A 23,597-nucleotide genomic window follows, 5' to 3' on the forward strand; every position below is an offset into this window, starting at 1 on the left:
TGGGTCGATGTGGACTGGACTTTGTCTAATGTAGCCAGAGACAGACCTCCAACACTTAATAAGATACAACACGATTGTATTTGATGTCTTAACTACTGTACATGTTCAACTGTGGGTTGACACTATGCTGACTTGACTGGAGACCTAGTACTAGCCTGACCAGACTTACTAGCTACCACATGGTGTTTGTACTGGCTAGCTCACAAACTCTGACTGTCTCAGTGGCTGGGTCCAGAGAGAACGGGAAAAACCTAGTGCCCTCTGGCATTATAGTGGTAGTGTCCTGTCTGGTGATTGGCTGCTCTGTGATGTGTGCTTACTGATCATCCTGTGTGTCAATCACTGCCTATCTGCACTCCATTATATACATAGATGTATATTATGACATCACCCATGGATCAAAAATGATAATGACAAAAAATAAAGAAAGGATAAATAAGGGAACCAACAGGTTGGACTTGGACCCTTACAATATCTATAGAAACCCTTACTATCTGTCTTTTTATTTCTAGTTAGATCTTTATTGCACTCTAATTATTCCTTGCTTATCAATCCTTTGGTCATTTTTGCTGTTTTTTTTATTTCTGTCCAATCTTCTAACCTGTCACCCATCTTTGCACAGTTATAGGATTTTTCTTTAAGTGTGATAGTGGCCTGAAGGTTCAGGATGGTAAGCGCTCGGTGCCGCCTCCAGAGAGTTGGCAGGGAATGCATTCTACATGACTCCAACAGGCCCGCTATCATTTCACACTCTAATCAGACTGGCCGATGGCTGTTCATCCCCTCCAGACATAGCGTTGCAGTAGTTGGTTGAGTTGATGCAACACCATGCCTGAGACTAAGTCCTGGGAACCGCAGTGTTGGTAAGTAGCAAGGGTCCCGGGGAGGGTAGTGTAGGAGATGCCTTGGAACGTCGTGAGGGTCATGGCCAGGGAAAGGGGGAGGATGGGCCAGAAGTCTCAGGCCCATGAGGCGAGGGCACCTAAAGAGATCTTTCAGTGAAGGCACCCACCCATCTCGCAAGTGATCGAGGGTGAGAACCTTTTCTGTTTCTCACCCTCTGTCATCGGCCCCCACCAGTCTAAAAATTGAGGCTGGGTGAGAAAGGCCCTGAAGTGCCAATTAAGAGGCTCCTTAAGGCACTTATTCGGGTCCTGGCGGGCCTCCTGTTCAAGGCTCTGTCCGTCCTACCATAAAATCGTGTTCAGATCAGGGCGAGCAGGATCCTGGAGGGAATTGTGCCCATGCTATTTTGCATTCCACCTTAGAATCTGCCATTTAGGATGGGGTGGTGTGAGGGAAGGGTCATGTACCATTCTGCCCACTATCTTTAAGGGGCTGGTTTAGCACACTGGGCGAAATCGCTGGCTTTTAAAGCAGACCAAGGCATGCCAGCAGCACGGTTCGATTCCCGTACCAGCCTCCCCGAACAGGCGCCAGAATGTGGCGACTAGGGGCTTTTCACAGTAACTTCATTTGAAGTCTACTTGTGACAATAAGCGATATTCATTTTTTAAAAATTTAATTTTTTTTAGTCAACCACAGATGTTGCATCTTCTGCTTGGAATTTTTATTTCTCACGGAAATTATCTATTTTGCGTTTTCTTAAATATCCCCTTATCCCCTTATTAATATCCCCTCGGGGCAGCAGGGTAGCATGGTGGTTAGCATAAATGCTTCACAGCTCCAGGGTCCCATGTTCGATTCCCGGCTGGGTCACTGTCTGTGTGGAGTCTGCACGTCCTCCCCCTGTGTGCGTGGGTTTCCTCCGGGTGCTCCGGTTTCCTCCCACAGTCCAAAGATGTGCGGGTTAGGTGGATTGGCCATGCTAAATTGCCTGTAGTGTCCTAATAAAAGTAAGGTTAAGGAGGGGGTTGTTGGGTTACGGGTATAGGGTGGATACGTGGGTTTGAGTAGGGTGATCATGGCTCGGCACAACATTGAGGGCCGAAGGGCCTGTTCTGTGCTGTACTGTTCTATGTTCTATGTTCTATATGACCCTCTTACAAGACCATAAGACTTAGGAGCAGAATTAGGCCACTCAGTCCATCGAGTCTGCTCCACCATTCAATCATATCTGATATCTTTCTCATCCCCATTCTCCTGCCTTCTCCCCATAACCCCTGATCCCCTTATTAATCAAGAACCTATCTATCTCTGCTTTAAAGCCACTCAGTGATTTAGCCTCCATAGCCTTCTGTGGCAAAGAGTTACACAGATTCACCACCCTCTGGCTGAAGAAATTCCTCCTCACCCTTGTTATAAAGGATTGTCCCTTTAAGTTCATTTCTTCAGCTTATCAGCTGGCAATACAGAACAACATCGTGCTCTGATTGGTGGACTCCTCTTTCGAGCGGAATAACAGTTTGCCAGACTTTGGGAGGCGGTGGAGACTTAGAGCAGTTCCGACACGGATCTCCTGAATTGCTGTGAAGTATCTGAACTTTCAAAAAAGGCACCTCAATCATAGAGTGAAATGACTGACACCAAAAAAGGATTTCTGGCAAAAGTGAGGTTGCCGACCTAAGCAAGCAAGGAGCTTGCCTTTAGCAAGCAAGGAGGAGGTGCTGGCCAATTCACGGTGACCTCCAAGTCACGGTAGCCTCCAAGTCCTGATAGCACAATAGGTAGCACTGTTGCTTCACAGCTCCAGGGTCCCAGGTTTGAATCCCGGCTTGGGTCACTTGTCTGTATGGAGTCCGCACGTTCTTCCCATGTCTGCGTAGGTTTCCTCCGGATTCTCCCGTTACCTCCCACAAGTCCCGAAAGACATGGGGCGAAATTCTCCGCACCCGCGGAAAGTCGGCAAACGGTCGTAAAAATCGGGACCGTTTTACGACGGTCGCGAAGGCTTCATTTCCCGACCGATTCACTTCCTGGAAATGGGCTAGCAGCGCGGCCGCGTCAATTACGTGCGTGATGACGACGGAACGCGACGACGACACGAACCCGCCCATGTGACGCCGCCCGACGCCGTAAAAAGGCGCGGGCGACCACAGAATCTGTCGGGCAGGATGTCGGAGCCTAGGCGAGCTGCACCTCGCTTTATTGATGCAGACGTCGAGGCGCTGCTCGATGCCGTGGAGCAGAGGAGGGGCATCATCCGCCCGCGGAGAGGGCATCGCCAACCTGCCAGCACGGTACGCCAGGCCTGGCGTGACGTGGCTGCTGCCGTCAGTGCTGTGGGGCAGACCCCTCGCTCAGCAGAGCAGTGCCGAAAGAAGCTACATGACCTCACCAGGTCTGCCAGGGTAAGTGCCATGAGGGTGCCCCCTAGTCACAACCATCCCTCCCCCTTAACTGCCCGGGGGGGGGGGGGGAGAGGGATTGGGGCAGAGTTATTTGAGGGTGGTTCACAAAGTTGTCACAGACCCAGCGCTCTGGCCCCGAGGAGAGATGCAATCATCTGATGACAACTTGCCCCCCCCCCAAACTGTGCCAGTATCAGAACGGACTTCTGAGACCTACCGTTTTGTAATGATCTACCTATGTTTCCTCCCCCAACAGGCCAAGGCCGGTCATAACCACCGTGAGCGGCACAAGACTGGAGGGGGTTCGCCCAACATGCACCCCCTCAGCACCTTTGAACAGAGGGCACTGGACCTTGTTGGGGGGTCTGCCACCCGCGATATCGCGCAATGCGAGGTTGGCGGAACTGCAGCAAGTGAGACAACCCTCCCTGACAAACACCCTCCCCCCCCCCCCCATCCTCTGTCCCTTCACACACCCTGCCCACTGGGACACCTCCCCATCCTCTGTCCCTTCACACACCCTGCCCACTGGGACCGTCCAGCGGCCTGCCGAGCAAATCGAAATAACCCGTCTCATTCTCTTCCCTAGGACGTGATGCCGAACGACCAGGGCCGTCTGGCTGCAGACGGAGACACGAATCTGCCGCCACCTCACCCGGGGCCTCACAACAGAGGGTGCCCGATCAGCGGGCAGCCCTATCTGCCCCAACCCAATCTGCGGACCAGGACGCACAGAGGGTTCGAGGTCCACCACCACCACCAGAAATGGCCAGGGACAACCCTCCTGTCGCTGAGCGGCCCCACACCCTGGACGAGGACCTAACCATTGAGAGCGTCGGGCTTGCGGCACTGCTTTCTCCCACCACTTCCATCATCCCAGAGATACACACCCCGGCGGGCCTATTTAGTGATGAGTCTCCTGGGGCACAGTCTGGTTGTCACATCACAGATGAGCAGGTACAGCAGGTGGAGGTCGGAGCAACAGAGGGCCCGGACTCGCGGAGGCCAGACCAGGCCCAGGATGCAGCTGGCTCCCAGACGTTTTCGGAGTTCCTGGAGTTTCTCAACCCACCCGCACAGCCGATGCCTCAGGAAACCCAGGGAAACAATGACGGGATGAGGGCTTCCTTCCAGACTCTGCAGACGCTGTTAGAGGAGTCGATCCGCGTCCAAGAGCAGGGAGTGGTGCCGCTCATGGCAGAGACCCAGTCCGACACCGCACGGTGGCATCCGCGGTGGAGGCAATGGGTCAGGTTATGCAAGACGTTGGGATTAATGTGCACGCGTCATCCTCGGCCCTGGACAGGGTTGCCCTCTCACAGGCAGCAATGTGCCAGAGCCAACCGACATTGCCGGCGCCCTGCGGGCCATGGCCGAGTCTCAGCAGGTCATTGGCCAGTCGCAGCAGTCAGTCGCCGAGAGCATCAACCGCCTGACACATGTGCTGGATGGCGTCGTGCACAATCAGGTTGAGATCGCACAGTCCCTGGCGGGAATGTCTAACTCCCTGGACTCCGTCTCTGCAAACCTTCGGATCCTGGTGGATACCGTTGCAGGCCTCCAGGACTGGCAGCGCCAGGTGTCGGTGGTGCGACGGGGAACCTCCCCGCTCGCACCTCTGTCCCAAAGTGAGGCCCGGGGGCCACCGGGCTCCCCGAGGGAGGAGGAGGTTTCGGGGCCCGTCCCATTAACTCCATCACGGGACGTCCCGGAATTCTCGGCCTCCCCCCGTCCCATCCCTGGTGCATCGGGTGGGCAGCAGGCAGAGCAGGGTGGCACAATGTCACCCGAGACGCCCGCAGAGCAGCCTGGCCCATCAAGGCCGGGTCGCCCCAGGAAACGCTTGGCCAAGGAGAAACGAGTCGAGGGGGGCGATTCGCAGCAATCCTCCTCCACTCCTGCTGTATCATCTGGGGATTCACTTAGACGTAGTGGTAGGGCCCGTAAGGCAACTAAGATAGACACTGAGTAAGTTGGCACGGGTGAAGGGCACAGTTTAGTTGTAGGGGTAGGGCACCTGTAAATAATTGTTAATATTAAACACACTGTTCCACCTTACTTGTAATACCGTGTGATTGTTCCACAGCCACAGGAATCGTGATGGTGACCGAGTGTCGCTGGGGGTGGCGGGTGGTGAAACCTCGGTGCCGGGTGTGCAGTCCCTGCCCCTACCCCCCTCCCACAGCTAGCCCACGCGGGCACGTGATGGAGTGTCAGTGACGAACTCAGCGGCCACCAAGGTGGATGGTTCAGCTATTGCCATGGGTCAGACTCTCTCTAACGATTCTGAGCTCACAGCTCTGCGCAGAGCGGGCTGTCACCATTCCACATGGCACTGATCACACCCGCTGACACAGCCATCAATGTTGTGCCATTCCGTCTGGACCCAGTGATAAGCGTCATGTCGAAGTGGAGCAGTGTACACTGAGGGGGGGGGGGGGGGGGGGGGGGGGGGGGGGGGGGGGGGGGGGGGGTTGTGGTGGTGGCAGTTGTGTGGTGACCCTCTGCATGACTAGCGATGCAGGTGGTGGTTTGGTGTTCATCGGGGACGTCACATGCGATGCGTGAACCGTGCTGCCACCATGGCGTCGCGTGCCCGCCGTCCTTGCCGGGTCCGTCGTGCCGCCTCCTGGACATCAACCAGCACCTGGGTCGTGTCTGCGTGCTGCGCCCGCCACTCCGCCAGCGTCCTCCTCCTCCTCCTCCTCCTCCTCCTCCTCCTCCTCCTCCTCCTCCTCTGTGCTGGCACCACTGCCACTAGCTTCTCCCTCCGCCTCCTGCAACAGGTCATCTCCCCTCTGCATCGCGATGTTGTGCAGCGCACAGCAGACCACTACAATGCGAGCGACCCTGTCGGCCTGGTACTGCAGGGCCCCTCCGGAGCGGTCCAGGCACCTGAATCTCATCTTCAGGAGGCCAAGGCAGCGCTCCACCACACCCCTGGTTGCTGCATGGGCCTCGTTGTATCGTGTTTCCGCATTGGTCTGAGGCCTCCGTATCGGCGTCATCAGCCAAGACCTCAGCGGATAACCCCTGTCACCTAGCAACCAGCCCCTCAGCCGGGGGGGACGTCCCTCAAACATCGCAGGGATGAACGACTGCGCTAGTATGTAGGAGTCATGCACACTCCCTGGGAACCTTGCACAGACGTTCATGAACCTCATGTGGGGGTCGCATACCACCTGGACATTAATGGAGTATGTCCCCCTCCTGTTTGTGAACACGTCCCTGTCCACAGCAGGCGGGCGCATGGGGACGTGAACACAGTCGATTGACCCCTGAACCCTCGGTATCCCGGCCACACTGGCAAATCCACGGGCTCGTGAGTCTTGACTTGCTCGGTCCTCGGGAAAGGTGATGTAGCGATCGGCGATGGCATAGAGGGCGTCGGTCACATCCCGGATGCACCTGTGCACCGATGACTGGGAGATCCCAGAGACGTCCCCGCTCGGAGACTGGAAGGAGCCGGTAGCATAGAAGTTCAGAGCGACCGTCACCTTGATGGCTACCGGGATCGCGTGTCCTCCCCCCGTTCCACGTGGGGCGAGGTGCGACAGGAGTTCGCAGATATGTATCACCGTCTGCCTACTCAGCCGGAGTCTTCTCCTGCAGGTGATGTCCGGCATTGTTAGGAAAGAGACCCGGACACGGTACACCCTCGGCTTTGGTCGTCGCCTCTGACGCCGTGGCTGCACCCTCACTCTCTCCTCTTCCTCTTCCTCCTCCTCCTCCTCCTCCCCCCCCCCATGCTGCTCGACGACTGGCAACTCCTCGGCCCTGTCCCTCTGCTGCTGCAGCTGGCCCTGCAGCCACTGCGGGTTGTGGGTGTGGATGCTGCTGCATCTCCAAATCCAGTAGAGCTGCCCCAACCACTGCGCAGAACATAGCCGTTCTGTTCCCATGCATCGTGCTAACCTACAGAAGGGTGGTGGGGGGCGGAGAAACGGGACATGTTAGACGGACGTTAGTCGACACCTCGGCAGCCGCCAGCCATGGGATACCAGTGTGTCCCGGTGGCCTGGTCGCGCTGCTGACACGCGGTCAGCCTAACCCCTGGTCACTTCCTGCATCCAACGGCCAGTAAACTATGTCCTCCTCACGGGTGCGTCAGTGGCCTGTGGCCGGAAGCCACAGGGGAACCAGCGGCCGTGTCCTCGTCACCTGCACACCATGGCATGGTGGCAGACATTTTGTTACGGGGTTGGACGGCTCACTCTCTACCTAAATCCCCCCCCCTCCGTCGCCCCCCACTGCCTCCCCCGTCTCCCCCACTGCCCCCTCCGTCTCCCCCACTGCCTCCTCCGTCTCCCCCACTGCCCCCTCCATCTCCCCCACTGCATCCTCCGTCTCCCCCACTGCCCCCTCCGTCTCCCCCACTGCCCCCTCCGTCTCCCCCACTGCCCCCTCCGTCTCCCCCACTGCCCCCATCCGTCTCCCCCACTGCCCCCTCCGTCCCCCCCACCCGCCCCCGTTCTGGACCCCCTCCCGTTCCCAGGGATGCCTTCCCCGTTGTGGCCAGACTCGAGCGGTGCGCTGAGCGGTGCGCTGAGCGGTGCGCAGAGTGGTGCCCTGACCTCCTCCAAGCAGTCGTCAGCCAGGCCGACTGGTTGACGAATTTAAAAAGCAGGTGTGTTTCACGACGTCCAAACAGGGCGCCATGACGTCGGGACTTCGGCCCATCCGGGCCGGTGAATAGCGGGGGGGCTCTCAGTGGCGATTCTGGTCGTGTCAGGGGCGGGAAGGAGGCGTTTGTTGGGAAACGCGACTCCGACAATTTGCGGGGTTCGGAGAATAGCGGGAGGGCGTCGGAACAGCGTCGCCGTAAAAATTTCCGACGCCCGCTATTCTCCGACCCGTCGTGAGTCCGGAGAATCTCGCCCATGTTGTTAGGTGAATTGGACATTCTGAATTCTCCCTCAGTGTACCCGAACAGTTGCTGGATATGTAGCGACTAGTGGCTTTTCACAGTAACTTCATTGCAGTGTTAATGTAAGCCTACTTGTGACAATAAAGATTATTATTTAATTTTTAAAACAATGTATAATTGTCGAGTGGAACAGCAGGGTGACTCTTGGCCTCATGGCCAGGGCTGAGGAGGGCAAGAGGGCAACCAACCAACCAAAATGAACAGAGGTTACCAGGCCACATGGCCAGGAGCCAGCCAAGAGCACACATAGTCATCAAGGTTCAAAGCCCGACCACCCAAGTGATAGCTATGAGGTGAGCAGAGTAGAAGTTGGGAGGTGTGAAGAAGGCCAAACAAGCGCTGGCATCATGTCTCGGGAATCGGGAAGCAGTGGCCAGTGGGAGCGGAGCAATGTGACCAGAGCCAGAGGCCAGCCAGGCAGGGCTGAGGGCAAGAGAGCTGTACAGCAACCAACATCTCTTTCTTCTTGTTGTTCTTGCACGTTGACTTTACGGCCTTTTTTGGTGTCAGTCACTTCTCTCTCTGATTGATTGCGGTGCCTTTTATGATACCCCGCTTGCCTTAACCATCCATCGGCATCACAGCTTTCCCAAAAATTATTACCAACAGCCAGTTACTCTGGTTGGATAATGAACTCCAACTCATCTTCATAACAATTCTTTTCACAATTTCTAAAGACTATTCCTCGACCAACTCATAAGCTTTATTTAATTTGTCACTGCTTTTGAGCAGCTTAGACAATCTGCTGCTTTTGCTTAAGGAGGGTTCCCTTGACAGAAGATTCTACTGACTTATTTGTGATTCGTTGAAATCAAGACAGATCATCCCCAATCAACATGAAGAGAAATGATGAATATGGCAGTCAAAAACACAGGACGTTGAGGGCCTGGCAAGAGGACAAAGCTAGGGAAAAAGAATGTTTCACACTTTAGCATTGTGGATAGCACAATCGCTTCACAGCTCAGGGTCCCAGGTTCAATTCCCCGCTAGGTCACTGTCTGTGTGGAGTCTGTACGTTCTCCCCGTGTATGCGTGAGTTTCCTCCGGGTGCTCCGGTTTCCTCCCACAGTCCAAAGATGTGCAGGTTAGGTGGATTGGCCACGCTAAATTGCCCTTAGTGTCCAAAATTGCCCTTAGTGTTGGGTGGGGTTACTGGGTTATGGGGATAGGGTGGAGGTGTTGACCTTGGGTAGGATGCTCTTTCCAAGAGCTGGTGCAGACTCGATGGGCCGAATGGCCTCCTTCTACACTGTAAATTCTAAGTAAAAAAAAACTAAGTATCCTCAACAACAACATCCACAAAAGGTTTATGTGACTTGTTGATGACTTTGACCTGCTGATTTCGGAGAACACATTGCCTGAAAAAGTGAACACGATGTGGACTCTGAAATACAAATGCAACTACAAGATACCACTCAAGCACACTGTTCTTCTGAAGTGTGGGAAGAAACCTACCCTGAAGACATTGCCTGATGGTCAAAATCTGTTTCACCGCGTATGAATGAATATTTTGTAATAAGGAGGCCAGAGAACTTAGGTAACATGGAAAATTTGAGAAAAGAGTTTGAGGTTCGACGCCAAAAGCAGTTTAGAAGTCTTCATAAGTCGCCTTTTCTGAGGGTGAGGAGAAATGGCATGAGGGAAAAGAGACTGATTGTTTTTTTTAGAAAGCTCCTAAAGCAGTCTACTGTTATGTTTTCAAATTATTCCCTGATCCTAGTAAAGGGAAACTAGCATTTGCCGACAGGTACTCCAACTGAAGAAATGTTGGAAGAGATATTGTTGATCATGAAACTTCCAAAAGTCATATTAAAGCTATGTGTGCATTTGTAAATTATCTGGAAGAATTGATTTTGTGTTACTGGCTCAGTTTGAAAGGAGTATGTTTGCTGGAGGAATGCGCTGAGACGTGTTGTTGCTACAGTCAAACTGCTGTCTTCCTTGGGACTTTCTTTAAGAGGACATGATGAGTCATCAGAGTCAAGACAAAAGAGGCAATTTTTTAGCCTTCCTTGAATATTTCAGTAAATTTGATGAGCTTCTCAAAAAGTATTTAAAAAGTTATCAATATTGTGGCTCAGGGAAAACCAATTTTTTAATGCACAGTCCCACGATTATTTAATCATTCCAATAGCAGAGCAAGGACCAATTCACTAATGAAGTCAACACTGCCAAATACCATTGCACAATAGTTGATTCAACACCAGATGTGAGTCATGTGGACCAATTAACATTAATGTTAAAATATGTGACCAGCGATGCTAAAGTTATAGAGCAATTTCTTTGTTTTGTCCAGCTACAATCCCACACTTCTGACTGCCTGGAGACAACTCTGTTTTGGAAATCATTGCACATTTTGGTTTGGACATCAAAAATTGTCATGGGCAAAGCTTCGATAGTGCCACAAATATGGCAGGAAAATATTCAGGTCTACAAGCAAGACTGAACAATGCAAGCCCCTGTGCATTATCCATCCCATGTTCCAGTCATTCCTTGAATTTAATCTGCAATGCAGCAGCTGAATCATGAGGCAGCTGCACATTTTTCTGACTTTGTTCAAAACTCGTATGCCTTCTTTTTGGTTTCCACACATCGGTGGATTATGTTGCAACCATGCATGGAGCGAACATGAGACGGTCAAAAGAATTTATGACACCAGGTGATCCTCTCATGCAAATGCTGTTCTGACTTTGAGATTGAACTTTGTCGATATAAAGTAATGCTTATAGTCACATTAAATTCAGATAAACCACATGTGATTGCCGAAGTAAAATCCTTAGCAGAGAAGTTTGAAAATTATGAAATTATGCTTTTAGAGTCCTCTCCAATCTTGGGTCACCTGCACCCCCAAATGCCAAGCAGAATGGCAGACCCCACCCCCGCCCCTACTCCTGGCAGGGTACTACTTGCTGTTTCCTAAATTCAATTTATACCCCGAGAATGTCCCAAATCTCTGAAGCAGCTCCATTATACTCCCCACCGACGTGCTCGGTTCCGAAATATACAGCAGCAGATCATCGGTGTATCGGGACACCCTCTGCTCCATCTTGTTGCTCATCAGCCACTTCCTGTTTGCTCACCTCCAAACACAGAGATTGCAATATTGACCATCTCTACCGTCATGCTGACAACAGGTAGGCTTGGATTTCAATCGATCGATTAGTACAGGCATATTGTTTCCATGAGTTAAAGAGTACTGCAGCAGTCTGCCAAGCAGTAATTTGGGGTTTCTGTCCCTTGCATTGTGTGAGATGAGGGTGGACAGGGTCAGGAGACCATTGACTTCATTCAGAATGGTGTTCTATATCATTGTGAACGGGGCTCAACATTATTGGGGGTGGTGGTCGATGTCATTAGGGCGGCTGCCATGTCACCGGAGGTGGGACGTGATGAGGGGCTCCCACAAAGTGGGAGAACATGAGGCCCCCAGAAGTGTAAGCCCCTCTCTGCCTGCACTCTTGCCCTTTGGGCCCCCTTACTTGCCCCACTCACCGTCACACTCTCCTGTCCCTGACCACTGACCAAATCAGAAGACCCTACCCTAGGTGAAAGCAAAATACCATGGACGTTGGAAATCTGGAATAAAAACAGAAAATGGTGGAAAAATTCAGCGGGTCTGGTAGCATCTGTGGAGAAAAAAAACAGTTAATGTTTCTAATCTGTATTACTCTTCTTCAGGTAATTTTCTCCCTCCCTGATGTGTCACAGTGTCGACAGATCAACCTGCAGCTCTGAGCGTAAACTCCTGGAGCTGCATTCACTTACTGCCGATGTGTTTACCCCGGATCACACAGGCATCCAGGAGCACACGCTGCAACTTTGACACGTCACTCGTCTTGTGGTTTAATTAATTACTTAATTATATTATTTACTTATTTATGCCCTTTTTTCTATATTTTAAAACTTTACGACCAGTTTATATACTATTTTAGGATTGAAACAGATCTTCACCACTCACCAGGTACTCACCAAACAGCCAGCTCCTTTCCCTGTTGTAGTGTAAAAGCCTATTCGTACAGGGTAAAAAAAGGTAGCAAAAGCAAAAGGAAACAAATACCTCCTTTTGCCTCCCCTCTCGCCGAACTTCCCCACTCACCAAATTCTCAGGTATGCACTCAGTTCCTCAGCTGCACCTGTTTGCAGAGGTAAAAGCCGAGATATTCTGGTCAGTACTCTGTTAGGAGTAGGAGCGGGGCTGGGGCACTGCCATTCCGCTTGGCATTTGGGTGTGCAGGTGACCCGAGATTGGAGAGGGCTCCAGAAGCATAATTTCATACTTTTCAGTGTGGTCACTGGACCGTGGGAGGCCAGACAGACACCGGAGGATACCCGATAGCACCCTTTGGATGTCCAAATGCACTGACTCTGTGGGAATTGTAATAATTCTAACAACACCCGGTTAAAGTCCAACAGGCTTGTTTCAAATCACAAGCTTCCGGATCACTGCTCCTTCCTCAGGTGAATTCCTGACATTCACCTGAGGATGGAGCAGTGCTCTGAAAGCTAGTGATTTGAAACAAACCTGTTGGACTTTAACCTGGTGTTGTAAGACTTCTTACTGTGCTCACCCCAGTCCAACGCCGGCATCTCCACATCTGTGGGAATTGCCTGTGAAGTTTGAGCTACTGATTGGAAATTCCGCAGATTGCCGGCACCCTTCAAAAACATCTTCAACTCTGACTTAGAGTCAAAGAACTCGATGGTGCTGACTCACCTGAATAAGTACCATTGAAATGTGAAACAGAAAACTCCTGGTCTAACTCTTAGGTAACTATACAACTGACCCCTCCCCGCCTGCTCCCACAATGCTTCAGCTAACCCCTCGATCTCTGGACTACCCCCTGACCACCGAACTCCACTCCAATTTAACCTGACCCACCTCATCCCCACCAGACTAGCCCCCAACCTGATAACCCCGCCCATCTTAATCCGACTATCCCAACCCACCTGCCCACTCAGCCACATGCCGCCCTACCCACCTCACTTATCCACCATCCTACCCACCTATCACTCTACCCACCTGCCAGTCTCTCACTCTACACACCTACCACCCTACCCAAAAACCACCCTGTCCACCTACCACCCTACCCAGCTGGCATCCCTCCCCCTTATCCAGCTTCCACCCTGCCACAGTGCCTACCTGCCATCTTACCTATTTAGCCCCCTACCTACCTGCCATCCCATCACCTGATCCGCCTACCATCCTATCCTATACCTACCTACCTCACCCACCACACCCCCTTACCCACTGACCATCTGTCCATAACTTTAAAGTTAATTTAATCTCTATACTTAACAGAGTATGGCAGCTATGGAACCCAGAGTGCCTTCTGCACAGAATCTCTTCACTGATGTCTCCATGGTTTATTATGTTGGGTTCTGCAAGATCCTTCATCAGAAGATTTTCCAGAAAACGTGAGTGGGTATTTTATTTTCTGATCTGAGTTGGAAATAGGGATTCCAATCTCAATAGGGGAGATTTGAACTAAAGTCTTTCAGATGAGATGTTAAAACAAGATCCCATCTGTTCTCACATGTGGGATTCTATGACTCTATTTTGAAGGCGAGCATGTGGTTGTGAAAGGTGCTATGTAAATGCAAGTCTTATTTATATATTCAGTCCTGTGTAGTAGCTTCATCAGGCTGGCATCAGTTATGCCTGATGATGCTCCTGGCACGCTCTTCTACATTTCTCATTGAACGCGGGTTGGTCTGACTTGAACCTGATAGAGGAGTGAGGAATGTACTGGGTCATGAAGTCACATTTTATGTTGATATATAACTCTGCTGGTTATGATGACCAACAGAGCCTCCTAGAAGCTTTAACTTTCTGAATCTGTTTTTAATTATCCCATTCAGCACAGTGGTAGTACCACATAACATGATGAATAGTGGTCTAAGTGTGAAGACCGGACTGGAGCTTCATGAGGACTGTGCGATGGTTACTTTGCCCATGCTACAATATATATTTGCACCTGCAACAGGTAGATTACTGAGGACAAGATCAAGTAGGTTACTGCCTCATGTTGGTTCCCTCACCACCCTGCTGCTAGCCCAGACTAACAGTTATGACCTTCATGGTTAGATGTGGTACTTATGGTGCTGGACATTGCTTCCACATTTTGATACATTCAGTACTTCCTCCAACTCTTATTTAACATAGAAGAGTATTGATTTATCAGCTGAGGGAGGGTGACAGGTAGGAAAAAGAAGGAGGTTTCCTTGCTCAAGTTTGATTTGAAGCTGCGAGAATTTATGGAGTCCAGAGTTGATAGTGAGGCCGTCTGGAGTTACTCCATCCTGATTGCATATTATTGTATTGCCAGATCTGATGGGTATTCCCTGCTGGTGGAACAGGACATTCCCAGGGACACTGATGGAGGAGTCCAGACTTTAGTTTTGAGGTATGATTGGGTGAGCATGATTTTCTGTTCCTTGGCTAATCTGTGGAATGGCTCCCCCAATTGTGGCACAAGTGCCCAGGTGATAACGAGGAGAACTTTACAAGGTTGACTGGAGTGGGTATGCTTTTATCAAGTCCACAATTAATGCCTCGCTCACAGCTGAGTGGGCTGCAGTTTTGATTCTTAAAATATAACAAAGTTAAATGTATTATGGACTTCAGAAATCTTTATTCTTCTCAACAGGAAATGACTGTGCAGAGGTGAGTATGCTCACGATGGAAACGTAGGTATAATTTTTGTGTTGTGCTGCATCTGGATTTCAGCAGTGAAACAATCGTATCAATAAATGCATTCAGCTCCTAACACTTTACATACTGCAATTTAATAACAGGCCAAAGATCATTGCTGCCACTGCAAATGACTTAGAGTTTTTGCTGAAGTGTAATGGAAATAATATAACTAAGAAATATTTGCTGTTCACTGAGGCCCAGCTGTTGTTTGTCTAGAGTCATGAGCAAATGTTAAGGAAAAAAATACATCTGTATTGAGTGAGGCAGCTTGATTGGTTTCTAAGCATGAGGAAAACTGATGAAATTTAAAATTAATCTTCCTGAATTGTACATAAATACAAATTAAACATTTTTACTGTCACTCAGTCTAGTGTCTGTAAATTTTGTTTGGGTGAACTTGCCTTTTTCATGCATTTATTTTGGTCTGAAATTTATACTTTAATCCCTTTCATCTTCTGCATGCACTCACACCTAAAGCGATGGTTCTGTATACTAAATCTTGTGTTTCGTTTTAAGCCATACAGATGACAACCAAGGTCGTCAGGACAACCGCTTAACCTTCCATGATGTAATTGAGACAAAGATTTACTGTCAGAACACAAACATTTATTCAGAAATCTAATGACTTTAATCAAGGAATGGTAGCACAATGGTTAGCACTGTTGCTTCACAGCGGCAGGGACCTGTGTTCGATTCCGGGCTGGGTCACTGTCTGTGAGTCTACATGCTCTCCCCGTGTCTGCGTGGGTTTTCCCCAGGAACTCCGGTTTTCTCCATCAAGTCCCAAAAGACGTGCTTGTGAGGTGAATTGTACATTCTGAATTCTCCCTTAGTGGACCCAAACAGGTGCCGGAGTGGTGACTAGGGGATTCTCACAGTAACTTCATTGCAGTGTTAATAGACACCTACTTCTGACACTAATAAAGATTATTGTAAGGAAGAAAAAGGAGGCTACATTCCTAGTCATTGTCCGCTAAATGAGTCACTATATTATCAGGAATATCCCCCATATATTCATATAAATGTTTGAGTGTACTAATTATTGTTATAATTTCTTCAGAATATTTTGGACTATTTGGGGATTTGTATTGAGCAACTTGATCTGTTTAACTGGATTATTGGTCACATTTTTACATTCAATTGGAAACTTCATTATTTTGACAGATTTTTGCTGTATTCTGAAAACTGTTTTGTGAAAATGTAAACCAACAACAAAATCAAATGCTCATATGGAATGCTGTACTGATGGGGATAATACGCTCAGGATGGGCCAGACTGAAGAGGTTCATTGATGACCATTTCTGTTCAGTTCAGCTTGATACACTTCCATAATATGGAGATGGAGTCAGAATTGTACTATTGTTTTTTTGTGATGTATCAATTTTAGGGGCTTCGCTGTACATACGAGCACATGGCATAATATATACTTAATTACGAAATTACAGTTCTCTATCCCAGAGAGCTGTGAGGCTGAGATGTTGAATATATTTAAGACTGAGATCGATTTTTGAGTGTTAAGGGTAGTTGGCAGGAAAGTGGAGTTGAGATCTAAATCAGATCAGCCATGATCTTATGGAACATGGGGGAGGCTCGAGGTGCAGAATGGCCTAATCTTGCTCTTTGTTTTTATATTCTTAGAAACATTATGGTATGTTTGCCAGTGCTCATCCAATACATATTTGTAATGTACATGGTGCTTATGTTAGAAGGTTGACTTTTGTCAGGGTGGCAGCAGCTTTGATAACTGGCCAGAGAGACACAGGGCAACCCTGCCTTGGCAGCTTTGGCAGCCCCAACCAGACTTTGTCCCCATCTTCCAGCTAATGTCCTGTCACCAGGGCTGCCTTCTTTTTAACGGATGACAGCACCCATCCGAGAGTGTGCCAGCCAATCGGGGAGGCCAACAGCGCTTCACTCCTAGCAGTGGCAGCGGGAGCAGTGACCTATGCTGGAACTGCGGCCAGCTGAGAGGATCCACCTATGGAGTGGCATCAGGAGTTGCTGGGTCAAGCCAGGCAGGCCCTGGTGAGCTGGTGGGGCAGTTGGTAGGAGTTGGCCGGTGAGGGCAGGTGGGTGTTGCCATAGAGTGCCCACATAGGATGCACCCCTTTCTCCCCCCCCCCCCCCCCCCCCCCCCCCAATCCCCCACCTCCAACCTGGAGTCTGTAGAAAGGCTCCCAGAGTTCTCCAATCTCAGCAGAGGGCCTATCTGCTTCTGGCAAAATGCAGGTGCCGATGGGAAGAACCCTTAATTGGCTATTTAAGTGACACAATTGGTCTCTGGAAAGGTGGGAGATCCTCCACTTTCCTCACTACTGGCAAATGCCATGGCCAGAAGTTAATGGGAAGACCACTAGCAATCCCAGCAGACTTCCATCACCATTTCACTCCATGCCTTCTCTCCATAAATTGCAATCCATTTTTTAAATTCAGCATTTATTGCCCATCCCTAATTGCCCTTGTACAATATGCCAAGGCTGAGATAACGGCTGTGCCCCACCACCAGTCCAAATATCCTTACAACATGCTTCGTAAGAGGGTGCGTCGCGGTACCAAGTTGGGTTGTGTAGCAGATAGATAGAGGTTGATATGAAGCTTGGTGACTCAGGAAGAAGAGGAGCGTACTGGTTTCTCTTGTTAATCCAGGTGGCATAGATCAGTGGTAAGGTTAGTAAGAGGGGGAACTCCTATTGGTACAACTGTTAGTGGTTTAAAGAAAAGAGATGGCAAATAACATCGGGAGGTTATTGCCATGGTGCTGAATATTATTTCCATTGCGGTAAGGGGAGCAACATTCTGTAACAAATGCAGAAACAGATAAGCCACTCGTAAAAAATAAGGATCTATCTTCACAATACTGTATCAGCCTTTTCCTGGAGTGGCAGCAGCTTAGGGATCTGTAAAAGTACTTTGATGCAGACAATTTATCTCTGACAATAATTTATATTGCTGTGTCCACTTTATGTTATCAGGCGAATATATAATTACTTAGCAATTCTGCAGGGCTCTGACATCCTGTTATAATTTGGAACCCCCCAGACTCAATTTTGATCTGGGCCCAGAGCAACGGTCTAACTGTTTTCAATTCTCTGTGTAATTCCTGCCTGGATTTTTCCAGTAGCCTGGGAAGTTCTCGAGGGAGATTGCAACAACCCTTTCAAAGGTTTTCAACAATGGTGAAGCTGTGTAGGGCAGGTTTGGGAGCTGTGCCATTCAAGAACACAATAGCAGCAGCGGGGGGTGATGTGTGTGTGGGGGAGAGGCAGTTACTTGAGAGCATGGTGGAGGAAAACCAGCCTCTGATAAATCATCGCGAAGAATACTGCATTTTTGTCAGTCGATGCTTAGTTAGCCAGCTTAGTTAAGTCAGGACAGCAATAGCAACATTACAACTAACTTTCATGTATCTGAAACGGGCGCTGGAAAGTCGCTGGCAACCCCTCTTGTAAATCAAGAATGAGGCAAAAGTAAATAAATCGTTCAACTATTCCATCATAGAACTTTCTGAATACTTGATATAATGCCATCAGTTTTACTTTTGACTGTTCTTTAAAATGACAGATAAAGGGCATGACTCTCCCAAAAGGGAACAAAGACAAGAAACACATGACTATTTAATGTGGCTCGCGTTGAATAGGGGACCTGAACGGGGACCACGCAGCCGAGGCAAAAAAAAATGGCGTCCCAATCTCTGAGGCCCCAGAAACAATCCCCGACCTCTCCCCCAGCGTCACCCCCCACCACCCCCACAGGAAACCCCAACCCAATCTCACACACACACAAAAAAATGCCAGCTTTGTACCTTGGTAGTGCCAACCTGGCAGTGCCCATGCCCACTGACAGAGCCACCTTGGCAGTGCCAGGCTGGCACCCAGATGGCAAAGCAAATGTGCCAGGCTACCACTGTCAGGATGCACCAGTGGTACCAGCAGTGTCAAGGCACCACCCTGCCCAAAGCCTATGCAGCTGGGAGCCACCACTCCCCTGGGAGACCCCACAAGTGCCATTCCATCTGGTCCCCATTTGTGGGGACCAGTGCTGAACAGCACCCGGGCAAGGTCTCTGAGGTGAAGGGATTGAATCCCAAAGGCTCAGGTACCTCAGGAATCTGCACATTAGAGTGAGACTAACTGCCTCGTTCTAATATGTAGATTTGCCAAAGATTGTGGGCGGGATTCGCATCACAATGTCTCCCGAGGTCGCGTTGCGTGTCGCAAGGCATTGTGAGCTGGGTAGATCCCGGGATCGGGGTCTCCCGGCTTTCATCAGCCATGCTGCGCCCTGGCGAGCTGTTTCTCTGGCACAGCATGGCCAATGGATCTTGCCCAATATGTATTACATAGAATAATGTAGATTTAAGTCTTTCAACCAATGTTTATGCTCCAAATGGCCCCCATTATTTTGTATTTACCTTGTCTCACCCGAACCACATAATCATCTATCCATTTCTCCCTCATTTACTTACCCAACATTCCATTAAATGCATCAACACTATTATCTCAACAACACCATTTGGTGGCATGTTTCACATTCAAACTACTCACTGCCTAAACAAGATTCTTCTGACTAAGTTTATTAATGATATCTTATACTTATGGCCTTTAGATTTTGTCTTCCCCGCACGTGGAAAAGTCTTCTCTAAGCCTAACCTACTGAACCCCTTCGAAATTTTAACAACCACTGTCAGGTCACCTCTCTGAGGAGAGCGAAGGCTGAGAAGTCTTTTCACCTTGTAACCTTGTCTGTGACCATCACTGTTTAATTTAGTTTATTTAAGGAATTAGAATTTATATTTCAGCATAATTGTAAATCAATGTGAACAGTTGCATAATTAAATCCTAGCAATGAGAAAGACTATCTTCAGTGAAGACGTTTTCTGCAATGCTACACCTCAGGGGCAGGATTCTCCACGATTGGCGCGATAGCCCGTAGCCGGTGTCAAAAGCATCGCGAACCACTCCGGCGTCGGGCTGACCGGAAGTAATGGCACAACGGGCCATTCTCTGCCAGAGAACATGTTGGATAACACAGAGGCAGTCGAGCCAAGAACGTTGATAAAGAAGAAGGGCTAGGTTTTATCTGGCTTACTTTTAGAAGTTAATCCCATGTCTTTGGATGACATTGCTAAGGGTCAGTGTGTAGATAAGGAAGGAAGGGGATCAGGATATATCCTTGCGTAGCTCCACAGATAACAATATTGAGTAGGACTGGAAATGCTCTGGCTGAGATTGAATAGATAAGAGTGCTCCCGAGTGAGGACAGTTCTGCAGAGGTGGATTGAGGAGAATGGTTCGGGCAAGACGGTGGCACAGTGATTAGCACTGCTGCCTCAGGGTGCTGAGGACCGGGGTTCGATCCCGGTCCCAGGTCACTGTCCGTGTGGAGTTTGCACATTCTCCCTGTGTCTGCATGGGTCTCACCCCCACAACCCAAAAGTTTGCGCAGTGTTGGTGAATTGGCCACACTAAGTTGTCCCTTAATTGGAAACAAAAAGAATTGGATATTCTAAATTTATTTTTTTTAAAGAGGGTGGCATCATTGACATTGTCAAAGGGTGTGATAAGATGGAGGAGGCAGAGTGGTAATGTGCCATGGTTACATTTAGGGAGAATATGCTCCCCTCCACCTCACAAATTCTTCTGAGATGGAGGGGAGCAAGGTTGTGTATTTTTTGAGGGGAAAGCAGCTTTGTTCGGTGCAGAATTGATTCCGGAGTTCACACGTTTCTTTAGAGGACATCAAAAGAATGCTCAGAATCTTGAACTGAACTAAACTTGTAAGCCACAAATAAAGTTGTTTAACTTACTGGGGCATTTCATAACATTTCTGTCTCTCCCATCAGATTACTCCTGCCCGACCTCAAAGCCTCTGTTGTGGTTACATTTGTCTGACTGTTTTCTACTTTGGAATGTACAAAATATTTGTGCCAGGACGCCATGGAAGACTGAAATATTTCAGCACAATGCTGCGTCAACATTTACCAATTAAATCTTGTCTGAACGTGTGCCTCTGTGACAGCACTGGCAGCTACATTATTCATTTTCCTCAAAGATTTACACAAGAAATGTACAGCTTAATCTAAAATTGAAGATAACTTCATTCTGTAGCGTTTGCGTATCATGGAAGCTGAATCATATCTACTCTATGAAAGGGAGTGAGGATCTGAAATATAAGTAGGTATTATTTTACTGACTTATTCAACCGTTTGATTGTGATTTGTAGTGTTTGGCTGCTGCTCTTTGATCTCTGTAAACTGGGCTGGTCCGGGCAACTTCTCCTTCTTTTGCCGTTACAATAAATTAGAATTCCTGAATAACTTGAGGGAAAATCTTGAACAAACCAAAATAAAATACTTTGTTGTTGGCTACGACTTGGATTTTCGACCTGTAAAATACAAAGTCAGTTTTGTGCTGAGAAAGCGATAGGCAGAATTCCTTTTACTCAGGACTCACACGTCAATGAGACGTTGAGACTGTGAGACGTTGAGACTGCCCCTCTCTCTGGTGCAAGGTTATCACTTGCAATAAATTGTTGCTAAAGGGGCATGTGCTGCGTCAGTGGGTAAGAGGCAGGGATCAGTAGAGACCAGGTTCAAGCGCTGATCTGTGTTAAACAAATAGAGCTAAGCCAGTAGAGCCTCAATATTTGGCCTGATTAATGCTATGTTCAAATGGAAGGATTAATATAGCCAGGATTTCCACCCATGATCACCACCAAGTGATCCCCACATCCTTGTGCACTTTGTGAACCTCCATCTAAGGGGACAAAAAGATGAATCCTCCTTTTCTGGATTACAGACAGTGACAGCTTAAATTTGTAAGATTGCGACTCTGAAAAGTACCAGCATTGGACATGATGGTCCAAGTTCTTCCAGATATTGAGCAGCCGAAACAGCCCTGAAGGGACCTCTACCATCATTCAGAAAAGGTAAGCTTTTGCTTTACAAAAGGTTTTTCTGGTTTCCCCATTGATCCAAACCTAACCCCCCCACCCCCACCCCCCAATCCCCGGCCCCTCACTCCAGAAAAGGCCTTACCTGCCAGGCACCTCTGTATCAAAGTTAATCAATTTTCCAGTGCAGCAAATCTGCCTGATCTTATCCACAAAATTTAAATGAGGCTGAAGCTGAAAAATAGTTTGGCCACTCTCCTGACCTTGGTTACGGTGTCACGGGCATACATTAAGAACTGAAGTTGGCCTTTCAGCCTCTCGAGCTTATTCTGTCATGCATTTAGATCATGGCTGACCTGAATCTTAACTCACATTGGTCCTCTAACCTTTGCCAAACAAAAATGTCAATCTCAGTTTTGAAATTCTCAATGATCAAATCTCAACCCCATATAGGGATGAATGTTCCAGATTTCTCTTTTTATAAAGAATTCCTTCTTGACATTACCCCTGAATGGCCTAGCTCTCATTTTAAGGTTATGCCTTCTTTTTATGGGAGCTGCCCCTGCCGCTCCATCAGAGGAAATATCAACTCCTTATAATGTGTTAATTAAATACCCCCTTAATCTTTTATTCTGAATGGAATACAAGCCTAATCTAAGGCCCCAGTCCCCACAACGTAACCCAGTTAAACCAATAACCACCTATTTTGCACTCAACTTGAAAGTTTTCCCAATAGTATCCACAAAATTCCTTTCTCAGAAGGAGTCACAGGATAAGAGCAAGGTTACTCTCTGATATTTACTTCCTGGCCCTGGTCCATTTTTAGTAGCCCTACTGCTAGCCAACTAGTGGAATTAGATTTGCAAACTCAACACAATGAACCTAATCCCGGTCTGATGCAGCTCAGATCAAAATTGAGCAATGTATTCGCCAACCAATTGTGGCAAAGATTTTTTTTGACTGTGGTAGAGAATTCCAAACATAAATGAGGCTATTTCTACCTCACTGAAACCTGAGTCATTATTATAGGATGACACCCTGAAGCTTCCCTGTGATGTAGCTATGAAGTAACTTCCCATAAGACTTAGTTATGTTCATCTGCAAGTTGGTAACTGGAGCTGACAGGGTTGGAGATCCTAGACCTGATTTCAGGTATGTACTTGCTCATTTCACCTCAAATAGAACTGTACCCTAGAATGAATCTGCTGCCCCAGGAGAAACTGGATAATTTGGAAAATGGGTTTTGATAATAGTCCCTGGGTAGCTCACTCGACAGGCTGCCTGATTTTCTCTTCCATAAGTCTTCATTGTTAATTTTTGCATTACTATCCAGGACAAATTTATAGCTTCATGTCTTCTTTTCTATTCCCATAGTTTAGTATTTCAGTACTTTTTCCTACATTGGTTACATCTTCTAAAGTTCTATTCGATCATTTCTCCTCTGGTTTCTTTCAAGGCTGAGTCTTTTTTTCTCTCAGAATGTAGAGTCTTTGAAATGCTCGTCCTGAAAAGACCATGAAAAGAAGCAGATTCTTTGAATATTTTTAAGGCAGAGTTGAATCGATGCTTGGTCATTTATATAGGTTATCAGGGATGGGTGGAAGGCAGATTTGAGGTTACTATCAGGTCAGCCATGGTCTTATTAAATGGCAGAGCAGGCTTAACGGGCTGAATGGCCGACTTCTGCTCCTTGATCATTTGTTTGTTTGTAACTCAACCATTTAATGCCAAAGGTCAGTAATGTGGCTTTGTGTTATACACTGCCATCAGGATTTGAATTGTGTTGGCTGTACTTGAGTGAGCAGAACTGGATACAGTACTCGAGCGCTCTACG

General features: G+C 48.5%; 1 protein-coding gene across 5 annotated transcripts in view; it reads left to right on the plus strand.

Moving 5' to 3' along the window:
* Window positions 1-14,572: 14,572 nt before the first annotated feature.
* vwa5b2 (von Willebrand factor A domain containing 5B2) overlaps window positions 14,573-23,597 on the plus strand; it is a 200,237-nt gene continuing 191,212 nt past the window's right edge. Inside the window, exons 1-2 of one of the 5 annotated variants that reach the window (XM_038816216.1) lie at window positions 20,906-21,045; window positions 21,670-21,799. The gene's annotated coding sequence lies outside the window, so the exon portion shown is untranslated. Of the gene's footprint in view, window positions 14,593-20,905; window positions 21,046-21,439; window positions 21,800-22,852; window positions 22,916-23,597 lie in introns of those variants that run through there. The other 4 variants (XM_038816219.1, XM_038816218.1, XM_038816214.1 and 1 more) reach the window with 4 other exon arrangements.

Source organism: Scyliorhinus canicula, chromosome 13 (genome assembly GCF_902713615.1).
Source record: "Scyliorhinus canicula chromosome 13, sScyCan1.1, whole genome shotgun sequence".
NCBI lineage: Eukaryota > Metazoa > Chordata > Chondrichthyes > Carcharhiniformes > Scyliorhinidae > Scyliorhinus > Scyliorhinus canicula.